Below are 18,034 nucleotides of genomic sequence, written 5' to 3' on the forward strand. Positions count from 1 at the left end.
CCTGGGATGCAGTGGCTCCTGGCAGCCTGACTCCCTTCTGTGCCTCTGTCTTCACGTGGCCGTCTTCCCTGTGTCTGTGGCTCCACGTGGCCTTCTGAGGAGGCTGTCAGCCATCGGGTTAGGACCCACCCTCATCCAATATGACCTCATCTGACATACTTGCGTCTGCAACGATCCTATTTCCCCATATGATCACATTCTGACGTTTCCAGCGGGCACTCACTTGGGGACCTGGGGGTTACTGTTCAACCCAGCAACACCCCCTTTTACTTCTCACAAAATCTCCACCTCTGTGCTCTTGTCAAGGCACAATGAAGAGTTAAACATCACTGGAATACCCATATGGGAAGAGTCTCAGGTGCCCCAGTGTGGTGGCAAAAGATGGGGTGGGGCAGGGCCAGGGGACTTGTCTGGAAATTGTGTTGGCATGGCTCTTTTTACAAGACTGGGGAAAAGTCCATTCCTTTACATGAAGAGGAGTAAAGAGGTCGGAGTTTCTGATGGAAATTTGGGAACCTTAAAACTGTCCAGTGCCAAGGCACCTGGCCGGCTCAGTTGCTAGAGCGTGCAACTTTGATCTCAGGGTTGTGAGTTCAAGCCCCACCTTGGGCTAGAGTTTACTTAACACAAACAAACAGAACACAACTCTCCAGAGCCACTTCTTGCCATCATTGCTATTAGGAGAGTTCTTTAGAAAGAAGAAGTTCTTCTCCACCTTATTTTTTAAAAAATCAATCTTTAAAAAATCAATTTAAAAAAATCCATCTTTATACAAATGGGTTAAGTTGAATACATATTACTTGAGTGATTTGGTTTTTCGACTTAAGGAATTTGAAAAAAATACTTTCTGCATTTTCCTCTTGACTTATTTAGGTCAGACCCTCACCTGTGGAGTCTCATCTTACCCCGCCCCCTACGTGTATTTTTAGATTTTACGTTTTCTTACATGTGGTGTATTCTTGCCCCATCCAGCTCTCACCGTGTCACGGGCCAAATGCCTTGTGTATCGCTTAGGTTTCCTGATTTGCTTCGATGCCTCTGAAGGAATGTGCCAGATCCCTTGGTGCAGTGTACCCTGGGCTTTAGTAGACTGTGCACATCTTGCACACCCGTACTGCCCCTATTCATCTTGGCACCCCCCGTAGTGTACAGCTTAGCATGCCTGGCACGGGGACGGGACTCAGCCGCATGCTTGTCGAATGAGGAAATACCCCATGTGAAAAAGAGACAGATTTCACCTCCTCTGCTAATTGGATGAGCTCCTCTCCTTCCTGTGGTGTCCCCCCTCTGTCGAGGCTGCCCCGCGGAATGACACAGCTGTTCCTCTCACTGCCTAGCAGCCTCTGCTGGTCCCGCTGCTCCTATGTGAGCGTGCGTTTCATGCCCCCACCCAACAGCCGTCGCTGCTCTGTGGACCTTACCCAGAGAGAGCGGGAGCGGCAAGTTAATCAGAGTCTTCGAGATCCCAGGTGCCCGATCAGATGTAAAGCACCTCGTAAATGTGTAGAGGAGATGGCTTGACACATGGCAGGCGACATAACTGCTCAGCTTCCCTGTCTTGGAAAACTGCCTGGGTTTTTATAGTAAGAAAATAGTCTCCAGAAGCTCATGCTCCCCAAAGAGTACAAATATGCTCCATGAAGAGAGATCGTGGGTCGTACGTGACCCGGTTCTCGAACACAGTACGGATCCTTCAAACCAGTGTGCCCCAGTTTAAGCTTTCAACATCTACCACTTTGGAATCACAGATCTTCGGTTGTCATAATTTTCAAGCAGGCATGCTTCAGGTATCTCAAATTCTAGTTCCTTGGGGGAAATGTTCACAGCAAAACCCTCTCCTAACCTTGCTAGTGTCTAGTCTAGAGAAACTCTAAGGATTGTTCTCCTTGCTCACATCACGGTCCTATTACCCCCCACTCATTTCGTTTTGATGGTGGAGGGGTATCCTGGACAGTATGTCACACGTATCACATGTCAGTCCAGATGTTGATGCCACAGACAATCAAATGAGTCATCCAACTTCCTCCTTTCCTTGTGCTCACGATGAGTTCTCTGGCAACTTGAGAGCGGTGGGGGGAGTGTTTGGTCTTTATCTAGATTCCCTCTTTGTTCCTATGTAACAACCATGTGAAGAGACTTCTTCACTAGCATTCCAACACCCACGTCATCGCCACCCTTGACCCTTGTCAGGGGGCCTGACATAGAGATCTGGGGGGTGGTGGGGAGACTGGACAAAGCCAGGCTGGGCTGGGCGAGCTTGCCCTTTTCCTTCCTTTCCTCTCTCTACTCCCCTCTACTCTTGCCCCTCCCCTTCTCCTGCCACCACTGTCACTCTTGAGCTAAGAAAAGGGAACTGGATCTCATCGAAGACAGTTACATCTATTCTCCTCTCCACCAAATACTTCACATTTCTTCTTTTTGTTCAAGGCAAAAATGAAATTTTCTTTAGGCAATGCTAAATCCATTACTGTTGAAGTCTTTGAAAAGCCTTATCTCCTTCCACTCTCCTTGTTGACCCTACTCTACCAACACTGGTGTCTTCACTCTTCCTCAAGACACACAGGCATATTTCGACCCCAGGGCCTTTGCACTTGCTCTTTCCTCTGGCTAAAATGCTTTTTCCCCCGGATATCCTCATGCTTCAGTCGCTGTGCCCTTTCAGGCTTTATGGAAATATCACCTTCCCAGTGAAGCCTACCTTGATTTCTCCTTTCTTGCTTATCCACCTTCCTTGCTTTATTTTTCTCCACGGTGTGTATCATTGTTTTATATAGTGCATGTTTTCACTATTTATCTTGTTTAGTGTCTGGCTCCCATAAGAGAAGGTAAGCTCCTGGAATCTTGGCCTGTTTAGTTTCCTGTTCTTTCCCAGTGCCTAGAACAGTGCCTGCTCTCGATGAGTACGTGTTGAATTTTGAATGAATATACAGTGGGGTGAGGTGCAGAAGTTCTAGAGCTTTGTCTCCCATTGCACCCTGCCATGCTTCCTGTGACCAGCTCTGAACTCCACGCTGAGTGCAGAGCTCAATGCGGGGCTTCTTACGACCCTGAGATCATGACCTGAGCTAAAATCAAGAGTCAGACACTTAACTGACTGCATCACCCAGGTGCCCCTCCAAAAACCTGCTCTTAAAGACCCAAAGACTTTGTCCCAAATTCACACTCCCCAAGAGAGGACATCTCACTAGTTAGCCATCCCACCTCCAGCACAGTGTGGCTCTGGGCCAAGATCATGGACAAGACTACTGAGGCATGGATAGATAGCTATGATGGGGTCAGGCTTCATTCCTGGTCGGATTACCTGTGGCCAGTGCCCTGGTTTCACGCCATGCACCTAGATGGTACCTTTACCCATAACGAACCCCTCACGCAGAAAGTGGTGGAAATGACAGGCATGGTGAAGCTTCCCTTTCAAAATTCCAGCTGGCTTTTTTTGGGTAGAATTTGACAAGTGGATCCTCAAACTCCACTGAGAATCCACAGGACCTAGAATAATAAAGAGAAAAAGAATCTCGAAAAAGAAGAGCAAAGTTGGAAGACTCAGACGTCCCAATTTCAAACCTTGCTACACAGCTGTAGTAATCAAGACAGTGTGATGCTAGCATAGGGATAGACATACACATCAGTGGAATAAAATCAAGAATCCAGAAAGAGACCTCAGCTTTATGGTCAGTTGATTTTCTACAAGGATGCCAGGACCATTCAATAATGAAAAACTAGCCTTTACAACAGAATGTGCTCAGCCAACTGGCTTTCCACATGCTGAACAATGAAGTTGGACCCCTACCTCACATCATATTAAAAAACTAATTCAAAAGAGATTATAGACTTAAATATAAGAATTAAACTATAAAACTCTTAAGAGAAAACAGAAGAGTAAATCTTTGTGGTTTAGATCATAAAATGACACCAAAAGCCCCATGACAAAAGAAAAAAGAGAGAAGCTGTACTTCATTAAAATTTAAAACATTTGTGCTTCAAAGGACACCATCAGGAAAGTGAAAAGACAACCCCAAGAATAAGAGAAAAGATTTGCTTGTTTCAGATCCAAGACTTGTATCCAGAATATGTAAAAAAAAAAAAAAAAAGAGTTTGAAGTCAACAATAAGAATGCAAACAACCTAGTTTTAAAATGGGGAAAGGGGGGTGCCTGGGTGGCACAGCGGTTAAGCGCCTGCCTTCGGCTCAGGGCGTGATCCCGGCGTTATGGGATCAAGCCCCACATCAGGCTCCTCTGCTATGAGCCTGCTTCTTCCTCTCCCACTCCCCCTGCTTGTGTTCCCTCTCTCGCTGGCTGTCTCTATCTCTGTCGAATAAATAAATAAAATCTTAAAAAAAATAAAATAAAATGGGGAAAGGATTTTAAAAGATATTTGCTCCAAACAAAATATAGAAGTGGTCCATAAGCACATAAAAAGATGCTTCACATCACTAGCGTCAAGAGAAAATCTTGATGCATTCAGTGACATAAACATAGTCTTGAATAATCTGCATTGCCGACACCATGTAACAAATTTAAATAGCAAACACTATTCTGGAGAAAAGATACAGGCAATTCATATCCCAGAACAAGGGCTAATCTCCTTAACATATTAGGAGCTTTTACAAGTGATCATTATAACAAATCCCACATTTTAGAGGGGAAAACAGTTCAAGGAACGAATAGAGGTTTTTTTATAAGAAGAAATTTTGTTTTCTTGAGAGAGAGAGAGAATGTGCCCCCGCGGGCAGGGGTTTAGGGAATGGGGAGAGGGGCAGAGGGACAGGGAGAGAGAGAATCTTAAGCAGGATCCGCCCAGCATGGAACCCAACTCACAGCTCCATCCCATGACCCTAGGAATCTTGACCTGAGCTGAAATCAAGAGTCTGACGCTTAACCGACTGAATCACCCAGGCTCCCCTGTAGAAAGAAAATTTAAAACTACATATAAAAAGATGTTAATTTTCAATAACAAGTGCTGTAAGTATTACAACCTCACTGAGAAACCAATTTCCCTGATCAAATTGGCAAAGATCAATAATTTTCATAACACTGTTAGTGAGAATTCAGGAATAACTTTTATACATTGCTAGCAGAAATCCATGAAGGGCGATTTGGTATGTATATCAAGATACCAGTGCTCCATACCAGTCAGCGGTTCCACGGTTGGAAATGTGGTCAGTAGATACTGTACGTACTTAACAACCAACTGTCCCCAAAAATAAGGGAATGGGGACTTTTATCTATAGACATTGCCGGTTGTAAGGGTATAAATACTTCTATGTGGTTAATTTCAGGCTATTCTCCTAACATCAACCAGTGCTCACAGTTCCTGAAATTTTAACAAATGGCTCTCAAAAGCCCATGTGAGCCTGCAACAGCAAGCACACTATTAAATATTCATCAGAATATGCAAAATTGCTCCATTACATGTAATAACAAAGATTTGAACCAGTCTAAATGACCATCGGTAGAGAACTGCTTAAATTAATGATTAGATCATACAGTTATTAAAAAATTTTTGAGAAAACTCTTTATAAATCTGGAACAATCTCAAAGCTTTACTTTATCTATCTATCTATTTATTTATTATGTTAGTCACCATACAGTAAGTACATCGTTAGTTTTTGATGTAGCTATATTTCTTAAGTTAAAAAGAAAACCAAGGTACAAAGCAGTGTGTGTCACTAACATTTGACACACAGGGGAGAATGCAATCCATAGAATGTTTTAGGGAGGGTATTTAAGAAACTAGCTTTGATTTCCTCACGGAGGGGAAATCAGTCACACACACACGCAAAAATACACATGCACACTGATCAACTCTCAGCTGAACATTCTAGGGGCTCTCTGCAGATCTCTGGAGTTCCTGCTCTATGTCTTCTGAGTCCTCTGTTCTGCTGACTCTAGCTGCCTTGGACTCCCCAAAATCTTGGCTCTGTGTCCTCAGCTCAGCAAGTCTGCTGGTCTCCACCTGACTTCTTCCTGTCTCAAGGTAGCAGGCTGAGGCAGGTAGAGAGCTCCTCTCCTTTGCTTTCCACCTCTCAGAGATCACAGTCTTTTCACTGCCTGATGTTCAATGTTTTGACAACTGTTGTTTTACATACTTTGTTGAGTTTCTTAGTTGTGTTGGACAGAAGGGTAAATTCAGTCCCTGTTATTCCGTCTTGGCTGGAAATAGAAGTCCAATAAGGTTTTTAGAAAGAAATATATAGTAGAATATATTTGTGACTTCAGGAGCGGCAAATATTTCTTTCTTTTTAAGATTTTTTTTTTTTATTTAAGAGAGAGAGCATGAGTGGAGAGAGGGAGAAGTAGAGTCCCCGCTGAGCAGGGAGCCTGACATGGGGCTCAATCCCATGACCTGAGCTGAAGGCAGACACTTAACTAAGCCACCCAGGTGCCCCTAGGGAAAAATTTCTTAATGAAGCATTAAACATAGATCATACAAAAATGATTAAAATGTTATATTACAATAAGGCCCTATCAAGAAAGTGAAAATACAAGTCACTGAAGGGGAGAACCTTGATCTGCAGTGCATACAATAAACAAATGACTCATAAGGGGTAAAAAAGTTGCAAATCAGGATCTAAAAATAGACAACCCAAGATAAAATCTTGCAAAAGCCATTAAAAGGCACCACTCAAAAGAGAAACTCTAATTAGCCAGTGGTGTTCAACTCATTCATAATCAAGGAAATGCAAATTAATATCAAAATGTCAAAATTTGCCAACATAGACACAAAAATATAAAAACTAACAATTCCAAGGGTTAACAAAGTATGATACAGCAAGAACTCTCTTCCTTAGCTTGTGGGAGTACAAACTAATGTAACTGTTTTAGAAAACAATTTCGTACTTTCTAGCAAAGTTTAAGATATACAAACCTCAAGATCCCTCCAGTCCACTCATGGGTCTATACCATTCAGAACCTCAGGCGTACACGTAACAAGATATAGGTTTGGGAATGTTCACAGAAGCATCTTTCATAATAACCAAATCATGAAAACCATTCACATGTCCATCCACCGAAAATGGATACATTACATTACGTAGTCTTATGATACATAACCTTAAAAGTCCGCGAGCTAAGTCATCTACAACAATGCAAATAAAGCTTCACTTCACAATTTTGAGCAAAAAGAGGCCAGATTCTAAAGAAAGCATTCGGAATGATTCTATTCATAAAATTCAGAAACAGCTGAAACAAGGGATATTATTTAGAGATGTGCTCTTAAGTAATAAAACTGTAAATAAAATAACATAAACGTTTCCCTTAAAAGGTAACTCATGTCACAATGAAAATTCCATGAAATGATACATGAAAAGCACTTAAGCTACTACTTGGCATATAATCTGTGCTCAATAAATTTTAGCTAAAAGTGTTTACCTTTGTCCTAAAACCCAGTGCTTTTCCTGGCAAACAGCACGTACTTGAGTTGGGGGTGAGGAAGTGGTAAGGTAACCCATTAACGCCAAGAGGAGTGTCCTAATGACCAAGGCAGTGACCTACCACTTAGCCTACTTGTTATAGACTCTAAAATGGCAGTGTTTCTCCCGAGGCATTTCTTTTTGTGTGAAATATACGTGTTCTCAATCATAATTATTGATTTCATATCCAGCCTTTTCTTACAGTCAATGAGAAAATATATTCAGCCAAGGCAAGTAAATGTACATTTAAGAGATCGGCCCGAACATTGGAATAAATTTCTTGAAAGTGACTGGAATAATCAGGTTAGAAGAGAAAAGACAAGGTTTGTGGTCAAAGGGAACTTGGAGATGGCATAGACTGTCTTGAGATCACCATCTGTGTATAGATAGGGGTGTGTTCATAAATAGAGGTAAACTCATAATCAACCTTGGTTTCCAGCTAGAGTTGAATCATTTTAGAAGTGCTCTATGGAGGTGGGAGGGGGAAAGGAGAAGGAAAGAGCTGGAACAGTTAACTATCAGTGTCTTCATGCCATGTGCTCATTGCTGAGCCGTATGTGTTACCTGGGGTTATCTCTAGATACCAACAATGTAGGAGCCATAAAATTTTAAACACGTTTTTAAAAAAGCAATGTACATAATAAGTTGTAACCTATAGAGGGTGCTTTCTGTGTTGTAAATATTTTTCCAGGACTAGCTTGAGTGCTCATGACACTAGGAAATTACAGATGACGTCCTTGAGGCAAAGAAAACTTTAAAGAACTTATCAAAGGTCACGCAATTACCAGTTACAGTGTTGGAGCTAGATTTGAATCCAAACGCTCTGACTTCGAGTTAGAGACCCTAACTCTACCACCTACGTAGACAGTGGATGTCTTCGTAAAGCGTGAAAACCATGAACTCAGCACCTAGATAGCAAGAATAATGAATAAAAATCAAGTCACCAGCTATGCCTCATTAATAAAACCCTTCTGTAAACCACATCGTGAATTACACAGATGATCCGGAGGTTTGTGTATTAGTTAAGATTGCATTTGGCCACCAGCAGAGGGTTTATCCGTCTTGCTTATCAAGAGGGCAGACAGTCCAAGGCTAGGACACACAGGATTCCAGCGATTCCACATGGGACCTGGGCTCCTACATTCTCACTCGTCCCCGAGTGGCTTGTAGCTTTCTTCCTCGGCAGTGCAAGATGCCTTCTATACTTGCGCTCATGGTGTCTGTGTTCCAGGATGGGAGAAGTGAGGAAGAGCACCAGACAGAAGCCAGAAGTCTAAAGGGCATGGCAGCTGAAGCTCTCTCTTCTTAAAAGCTTTCTTAGAAGTTTCGCCCAAGGATTTCTGCTTGTATGTCCTTGGCTGCTTCTAAGTCAGTCCTCAAAAGTGAATAGGGAAACAGGGGGTGCAAGTGGGAGCTGGGTTGGTCAAGTACTGGTGTGGGTCACAGGACAACTTGCTGTCAGAGCCAAACTTGATAGTTACCGCTTTGCTCCTAGGGGACATGTTTGGTGGTGTCAGGACGGAAGGCCAAGCACTTCTGCCTATTATCCGGGGAATGAATACAGATTTGCTGTCACCTGCCTGGGCTTGTCAATGGCAGTATTCCCTGTAAAAAGGGACCTGTGGCTATTATCAGGCAAAACCGTCCTAGGGGAGGGGCCGCCTGCTTTTACTTGTTCAGCATTCATTCCCAAATCTTCTTTGAAAAACGATTCCTGTCCCAGTTTCAGTCTCTGGATTTGGTTAGGGCTGCTGTCCAGGCTTGGCCAGTCAGGATACTCCCATTTCCTTTGTTGCAGGGATAGCTGGGTGACTCAAATCAGCTCGATAGGACTCAACACCAGAACATTTTTTTTTAAGATTTTATGTATTTGAGAGAGAGAGTAAGTGAGAGTGAGGGAGAGCACGAGTGGAGGGGTGGGGGAGCAGCCGAGGGAGAAGCAGACTCCCTGCCAAGCAGGGAGCCTGATGCGGGGCTCGATCCTGGGACTCCAGGATCATGACCAGTGCCCCCAGGATCATGACCTGAGCCAAAGGCAGATGCTTAACCGACTGAGCCACCCAGGTGCCCCTCAACACCAGAGCTTCTGTTGGAACAATTAGAATGAATGCACTTTTCCCCTTGGACTCCTATCTAGAAGGATAAGGTGAGCTTGGAGCTGCTGGGAGCAACCACATGGCAGACTCTGCATGTAATTAAAGTCAGAATAGAGGGAAGTGTCTGGGTGGCTCAGCTGGTTAAGCGTCCAACTCTTGATTTCGGCTCAGGTCATGATTTCAGGTTCGTTAGATTGAGCCCCACGTCGGGCGGAACCTACTTAAGATTCTTTCTTTCCCTCTCTCTTTCTCTCTGCCCCTCCCCCCCACGCACACATTCTCTCTCTCTCTCTCTCTGTCGGTTGCTCTCAAAATAAAATAAAGTCAGAACAGAGGAAGACAGAAGCAAGAGATCAAGAGAAATACTGAGACTTCATCATGTTGTTTGAACCCCTGAATCCATCTATACCTGAAACCCCATAACCTGGTTTTTCAGATGTAAGCCATAAAATCCCTTAAAAAAAAAAAAAAGCTATTACTAGTTGAATTTAATTTCTATTATCTGCACTTGAAAGAGACTTCAGAAATACCCAGCCAGACTGCCTCATCGCTGATTCTTCAAATCCCGGTGGTCCTCTGTCTTCACACATGTAATACACAGTCACTCAGAGACTCACGCGGGCTTGACCACCTCCTTTTTGTCAGGGAGAAGGGAGCAGAGGGACCCATGCCATCCACTTTCACAGCTCTGCATCTGCAAACGAGAAGACTAATAGTGCCAATGATCATGTCATGAGTAAAATGGCATCTATGCAAATGAAACATTGCTAAATGTGCATGCATTTCCACTTTCTGCCAAGAAAAAAAAATCTTCCTGAAAATGCTTGCACTTGTCTTACAAAGCATTTTGGGGGCTAGCCTCGCAAAGCGACCCACGGAAATCTGTAAGAGAATGTGACCAACAGAAACTCGCGAAGGTGACGAGATTGTCGTGATGAACTACTGAAGAGATTTACTGGAATGCTTGGCCTTCTCTGCTGGCTCCAAGATAAACATTTGTTTGAGGAAACAATTGTGAGAAATGCTTCTGTTTGAAAAACATTTGCTTATGGAGCAAACATTTGATGTTGAAATCTATACTTAAACTATTAGGTTGCTGCCAAAGAAAATACTTGTCCACCCAGACATGTTTCAATTGAGAAACGCTCGCCAATGTAGACAGACAAGAAGGAAATGCCCGAAACTTGGTCCTACTTGACAGTATGTTCAAAAGTCAGGTTGTTAATTACTGAATTTTCAAAATGTTAATTTTCTAATCAATGTCCCAGTGTCCCTTGTCAGTTACTATATTATAAAGATGGACTAAGACTATATTATATGAGCATGTGTAGCCTTTTTACAGTTTCATTTAAGAATCTGGAAGTCTCGCCAATGTAAAAATGATTATTTTTTTTGAGTCTCAAGAATCTTATCATTGTTCTGTAACTTCTTTCTTTTTCTTCTTTTGGAGGCAGAGTAACAATTATTAGTCTGTAAGGATCCTTGGGAAATCTATCTGCCTATTCTAAAACATTTTCTTACATGGTTTTTACTTCAGAAGGATCTTTTAAACTTCTCTCAGGCCTAATATATGTATATATATATTTTTTAATAAAAAAGTATATTTATATTAAATGACATATAATAGGTAATATATAAAAAATATAAAATAGATAAAATGTGTTTATATTAAATTATATATAGGGCTACCTGGGTGGTGCAGTCAGTTAAGCATCTGACAATTGGTTTTGGCTCAAGTCATGATCTTGGGGTCACAAGATGGAGCCAAGCTCCAAGCTCATCAAGGAGTCTGCTTGAGATTCTCTCTCTTCCTCTACCTTTGCCCCTCCCTCTGCTCATGCTCTCTCTCTCTTTAAAATAAATCTTTAAAAAAATAAAATTATATATATATATGTAATATATATATGTAATATATATGTAATATGTGTATATGTATTATATATATTTATATATATGTTTAACTATATTTTAATATATATATAATATATATATTTTAACTATATTTTAATATATATATAATATTAAAATATAGTTAAACATAGTTCTTTATAGTTTGATAAAAGCAGGTCGGAGAGTCCCAGCTTGTACCCTCCAGAGCCAGGAAATGGCATTGCTGAGCTGCCCAGATCATGGTCCAGTGCATTTTCTGCTGTGCTGCTGGCTTTATACTGGAGCTTTCAACAGTTTTTCACTTACTGTACTGGTGAGTTGATTCTCAGAACTAAACTTGAGCATATTAGCTCAGGACATTCTCATAAAAACACTGTTCCAAATCTATGGACTAGGAGTGCAGAGCCCCCAGGGAGGTGGCGCTCTGCCTCTGAGAGAGGGCAGCCAGCCATCCCACTGTTACTCCCATGACCGGGCTTAGAAAAGTCCCCTGAGCCTCCCCATTTATCTGTGTCGAGTCCTCTTTCCGGGTCTCTGCTCAGGCAGTCCTCCCGTCCTTTAATGCTTTTCCTCGCTTCCTTGCCCCCTGCCTGAATGCCAGTGATCGTTGGAGCCCATCTCCTTTGTGAAGCTTTGCCCCATCATCTCTTGGCTTACAGTGACGATGGTCTCCTCTCCCAAACCCTTATGTCCCCGACTGGCTCCAGATCCCGGGAACTGGGCAGGGAAAGCTGGGAATCCACCAGATTTCCCCAGATCACGGAAGACAGGTGCCCTGTGGTTTATCCTCTTCTGCTTTCCCCCAGCAACCTGCACAGGGTCTCCATTTGGATCTAAAGACAAGGTTTTCTGGTTCCAAAAAGGAAACTGAGATGAGAGTAGGTTTCCTTCCTTCCTTCCTTCCTTCCTGACTTCCTGCCTTCCTGCCTTCCTGCCTTCCTGCCTTCCTGCCTCCCTGCCTCCCTCCCTCCCTTCCTCCCTTCCTTCCTTTCTTTCCTGGGAGGCCCTTATACAAAGAACATAGACTCACCAGAAATCGTACAGTAGGGGCACCTGGGTGGCTCAGTTGGTTAGGCATCTGCCTGCGGCTCAGGTCATGATCCCAGGGTGCTGGGACCGAGTCCCACCTCGGGCTCCTTGCTTCCCGGGAAGTCTGCTTTTCCCTCTGCCCCTCCCCTCACCCCCACTCATGCTCTCGCTCTCTCAATAAATAAAAAAATCTTTTAAAAATTAAAAAAAAAAAGAAATCAAAGAATAAAAACAGTGCAGTGTCATCCTTTGACCCCCTAAGTCAGAGGAGGGTGAGAGCACCACTCCAACCAGCAGAGGGTACGATGAGGGGGCAGAGAGCTTCCCAGGCCTCCCACAAGTATATCGTAAGACCCCTGAAGGAGTAGGAGCCCTATTTCTGCAGGCTGCCCTGGGATGAAGTCATCAGGGCCCCCTCATTCATGGGGCTAACCGGAAGCCATGCTGGCTCCTAGACCATTGCCAGGCACTCGGGGGAACCCACCAGGCACTAGGAACCACCACCCCTCAGAATGTGAATCAACTGTAGCATATGTTCCTAAGTTCAAACAGATGCACTACAATATGTTTGCCTCATCCTGATTAGAACGTAAGGCCTACAGGCTTCAACTAATTTAGGCAACGCTCTGGTGACCAAAAGCAGACGGTGTTAGAATCAGGTAGCATTTGCTAGAAGGTCAAAGGAGATTGTCCCAGAGATGCCCGCTGGTAGTCTCTGGCACACAGTTGATGTCTTTTACGTGTTAGCTCTAGCTGTTAATTTGCAGCTAACTCCACTTGGTCTTGTCTCTTCTTACAGATTCTGGGGAAAATGGAAGAGCGATTTGGGGGAAATGGGGGGGGCGTAGCTAAGAAGGAGATCGTGAAGGAACTATAGGAGTTTCTGAAGGGACAGTTCTCCATGTCTAGTTATTTCTCTTTTCTTTTACTTGTCAAGACGAAAAAAGAGCAGCTGGTTTTCACTCCATGGCTAGTCATGAAATCTTTATGGGACTGAACTTCCTCGATATGTTTTAAAGTCACGAGGCCTTTCCAAATCCTAATAGCTGACTTCCCTGCACGTGGAAGGGATGTATTTAAAGGCTTTCCTGGGAGAATGAACGGGGCCCCAGGGATCGGTAATGGACTGGAGAGCCTTTCACCTCGAGGTCAGCAGGTCAGATCCAAAGCAGGCCTGGGGTGGCTGAGAGGCATTGTTTGAGTGACAGCTGTTGGGGGACCCGGGTGAAAAGCGCTGGCGGGTTCGGCTGCATTTCAAGTGAAGTGAACAGGTGCTGTCTGTGGCGATGTTGGCAAAGGATGAAAGAGGGCGGTCAGAAATAGGCCATCTCTGACCTGGCAAAGTGAGGCGCTTGCCTTCCCAATACCATCGTGACAGGAGGCAGGCAGAGGAGACGCCGGGTCTGAGCAGCCAAGGCCTCAGACCAGACAGCCTCCTGCTGCAGCCTCTGAGGACAGAGCTGACTTCGTCCTGGGGAGCCTTCCAATGCCTTCCATTCCCCCTACCCCAGCCCCACGTCTTACCTCTCACCACCTTTCTTTCCCATACACTGCTTTCTGTCACTGAGGACCAAGCAGGGAGGATGCCAAGGGGTCGGTGTAAGGGTTGTGGGTTTCCTTGTTTTCAGGTTCCCAGTACATTTTACACACCACATGTCTTAGACTCACTGGGGTGGGGTATAGAATAGGTAGTAGACAGGAAGGTCAGCATTCGGTAGATCTTCATAAAAACCTTAGGATGGAAAGCCACCTTGGCCCTATCTTTCCGTTTGAACGCTGAAGACACAGAGGTCCTGAGTCGGGGGCAGGTCACTGGCTAAGGGTGTAAGTCGCCAGCAACAGTGGGCACTTCCACTGATGTCCACAGTGAGCAGCTGTCTTTGCAAGGACGTGGAGGAGCTCACAGCATCTTTCCAGCCCAGGGGGGAACAGGTGGGCGCGGTGGGAGCCAGAATCCTTCCCAGGGCCTTGGGGCTTCTTCAGCGGAGGCCCCTTTTCCTAAGGAGGCCTGGGGCCAGGAGGGTGGGGCAGGGAATGCCCCTCGCCAGGCGCAAGACAGTCATCCTCCCGCTTTGAGTCTCTATCCCATTTTCACCTGAGAAGAGGAGCCTTCCCTGTTGGACTACTCCCAGCCTTAGCCCACTGCACATTCTTTCCTCCTCGTCCTTTCTTAATTGCTCTCCAGAGCACTTAGAAGCATCTGACAACTACTTGTTCATTGTTTCGTTTTTGCCTCTGCTCCCCCCCGCTTCGGGGGAGACTTCATGCTGATCTGGACTCTGTGGTTGGGTTTTGTGTGCAAGCCCCCATAGTGCCTTTCCAAGGGGGCAGCGTCCACCAGGAGCCGCCTGTGCCCTTTGGCTCCTGGAGAGTCCACGTAGGGCAAATTGCAAAGCTCCTCCTTTGGGAACTTCCTAGGGGCGGGGGCGGGGGTACGACGGTCTCTTTCCAGAGATTTCCCCTTTTTGCCTGTACTCCAGGGTCCTCAGATGGCTCTTCCAGGTCTTAAAGCTGGAGGAACAGGGCTTTGTGAATAAGGCTGCGTGAACCAATGTGGACACAGGCAGGAGGACTGCTGGAAGCTAGAGTCCCTGGGCTGTTTGGATACCACATTTTCTACCAAGTTTTTGTCAGCAGGCTAGAGGGACCTGTCCACGAATCTGGCTAAACAAAGATTCCTCCTAGCTGGGTCCAGCTCTCTCTTCATTTCCTTTTTTCTCCTTCTCCCTCCTTTTACCTGCAGCCTGACACCCCCTCCTCCCCTCCATTTCCCAGGAAAATAAATCTCTGGGAGGAGGCGGGAGAGCGGGTCTCAGAGAACCCTTCTGAATAAATGTCTATATTAATGAATTATTAACTCAGCCATCCATGACCTTAAACCTAGAAGCAGGAGCGCCGAGGGCAGACAGGAGAGCTGCCGAATCCTTTATTGGAGTCCTGTCAAAGGCAGCCGACCATTTGTTCCCCTCCTCCATCAGGAAAAAAATAATTAATATGAAAGGCAAACTTTAAAATTGTATGTCAAACGAAATCAGATAGAGGGTCTCCCTGACCGAATCCTCTTCTTGTTTTCCTGCCCCTTCCTGCTACTCCCGCCTGGCTCTGGCCTCCAGCTCCCTTCTTCCCCCTCCCAGCTCAGGGTGCGATGGGCTTCCCAAGGATAATTTTCAGGGAAAAAAATTGCTCGAGAAAATGATGAATTTGGGTAGTTAATTTATCGATCCCGGCTCCTCTTCCCACTTGTTTTATTTTAGAGGTCATTAATCAATGAAGAAAAACACCACCGTGTCCCCCCGTTTGCATTTAATACACTCACGCTCCTTATTTATTCCTCTGGAACAAATTCCCAGCAAATATTCGCCCATCGATTTGGGAGCGATGGATTTTTATAAAGGTTTGATCGCTTCCTAAGTGGTGCAAGTGATTTGTTCCCGCGGTCTTCTTCTAAATAATGAAGAGGAGGGGAGCGGATTTCAGGGGTGCCTGTCCTTGCGGCCGGTGGGCTCGCTTTCTAAGACCCCAGAGATGAGACGTTTGCCGGGGAGGCAGGCGGCGCTCCCTCGGGGGCCGGGGTCAGCTGGGGGGGGTGGGCGGCAACGCGGCCGCGGGTGGCAAGACCTCGCGGACCCCGGCCCCAGCCCAGTCCTTCCGGCCGGGTCCGCGAGCCAGCAGCGCCCCGCCCCGCGTCGTGGGCCCACCGGGGAGGCGCTGGGGGAATGCTCGGGCTCCCGCTACACTCCCCTCCAGACCTGGTCTTGCGCTCCTGGAGGCCCGGGCCTTCTGAGCGCCCGCTCTCACTTATAACCACCTCCTTCACGCAAGTTCTCTAAGGCTTTTGGTCCCTAGGGTCGCGTCGCCCGGAGATCCGCGTCCTCCCGGGGCCAATGGCCGGGGGGGGGGGGCGGAGAAGGAAGGGACACCACACTCTTGGCTGCAGTCTCTGCTTCCCCCCCTTGACCCCCGCAGCAAGGGGAATCAAATCTCCCTCGAGGTACCCCAACACCCTTCTGGCGTTAAGTCTGGAAGGTGAGGGGAGAGTTTGGACTAGGGTGGGCAGGAGAGTACACGTGGCACCTCATTGCCCCGGTTTCCAGCACTCCACAATGGCGTGACCTCAGGCAACCTATTTTCTGTGCCTCAGTGTCCCCATCTGTAACATGGGGTTAATGATAATGCTTTCTCCGCGGGGCTGCTGGGCGGAATAAACGTAGTAGAAGCGCCTACCCGCGCCTGGCCAATCCGAAGCTCTCCCTGAGCGATCAGCTAATCTTACTAGGAAGGCAAACCCTTGGCTTCCCAGGGTATGGGCGCCGGGAGGCCTTAGGAGCGGTTGCAACTAGCGTCTGAAAATCTCGAGATTTTCAAGTGTGTTTGGGGGCGGGGGGCGGTACGGGGAGGAGTTCCCTGAGAAGGCCAGTCCCGGGGACCAAACGCTAGCGCGCATCGGGCTGGGCCCCAAACAAGGCGACGGGGCCGCTGCCGCAGCGTCCGGGCTCCGTTCCCCCGTGTTCCCAGTCTCTCCCAGAGAACCAGCAAGGAACCAGGAGAGTGTGAGAAAGAGAGCTTGCCCCTTCTCCCGAGGCCCGACCGCTCCTCTTCGGCAGTTCTTCCAGCAAATTAACTGAAACGGGCCTGCAGCTTCCTACTCTCCTCCCGATGGAGTTGTTCAAAGCCCGCGCAGACTGCTCGGTTAGCCTCGGGGCCCACAGCACGTGGGTTTTCCCTCGTGGTGTTTGCCTTTAACTTGGGTACTATCAATCTATCCAAGAATGACTGATGACCTTGTCACAACGACGCCAGTCAAAACATTGTCGGTCCAACTCTGTTCCAACCAGCGTCGAGGCAATCCTGCGTGAGACCCGGACAAAGTCTAAACAGCGCGGTTCCCAGGCTCAGACGAAATGAGTGGTGGGAAGGCAAAAAGAAGCAGAAATCAGGAAAGAACGGCTACCAGTTGTTCGGACTGGCGGGTGCTAAATAAGTTGGCTTCTTTGGGTAAAGACAAGCGTCATTTCTTCTCCTTGAGTATGGACAGAACCCCGGCGTTGGGAAAGCGCCTGAGCCGGTCGGTTTCACACACCCCCCCCCCGCGTCCGTGCCCTACCGCCACCGAGCTCTGCCAGTGCTTGGAGGAGCTGGGGGCCGGTGCCCAACTCGTGGATGTGAGACCGCGCAGGGAAGGGCTGCCGCGCGGCCCAAGGCACCTGGAGTGGTCAAGGTGGAGGTAGGGCTGCTTTCCCAGCCTGCACCTCGGACGCCAGATTTGGGGCAAGAGCTTCCTACAAGACCCCCCCGGGGCAGCCCCTAGCAGTCAAGGGCAAACAAGCTTCGCCAGCGTCCGAGAGCAGTTTAACACAGCGTAGCAGACAGAGCTCAGGATATTTGCCTCCGATGCCCACAAGAAGGAGCGAGTCCCCCAGGGAGACAACTCGAGAGTGGGTGGGCTTAGCGCTAAGCCGCGTGAGACTCCGCGGCGGCCGCCGCCCCAGCTCCACGGCCAGCCTTGAGTCCCGCCAGGACTAGGCGCCCTTAAGAGACCCTCGGGATCCCTCCTCCCAGCTCACCAAAGCCTGCCTCCTCCACGGCAGCCCAAGGCTTTCCTACCAGTG

The sequence above is a fragment of the Ursus arctos genome, unplaced genomic scaffold, assembly GCF_023065955.2.
Source record: "Ursus arctos isolate Adak ecotype North America unplaced genomic scaffold, UrsArc2.0 scaffold_5, whole genome shotgun sequence".
In the NCBI taxonomy this organism is placed as follows: domain Eukaryota; kingdom Metazoa; phylum Chordata; class Mammalia; order Carnivora; family Ursidae; genus Ursus; species Ursus arctos.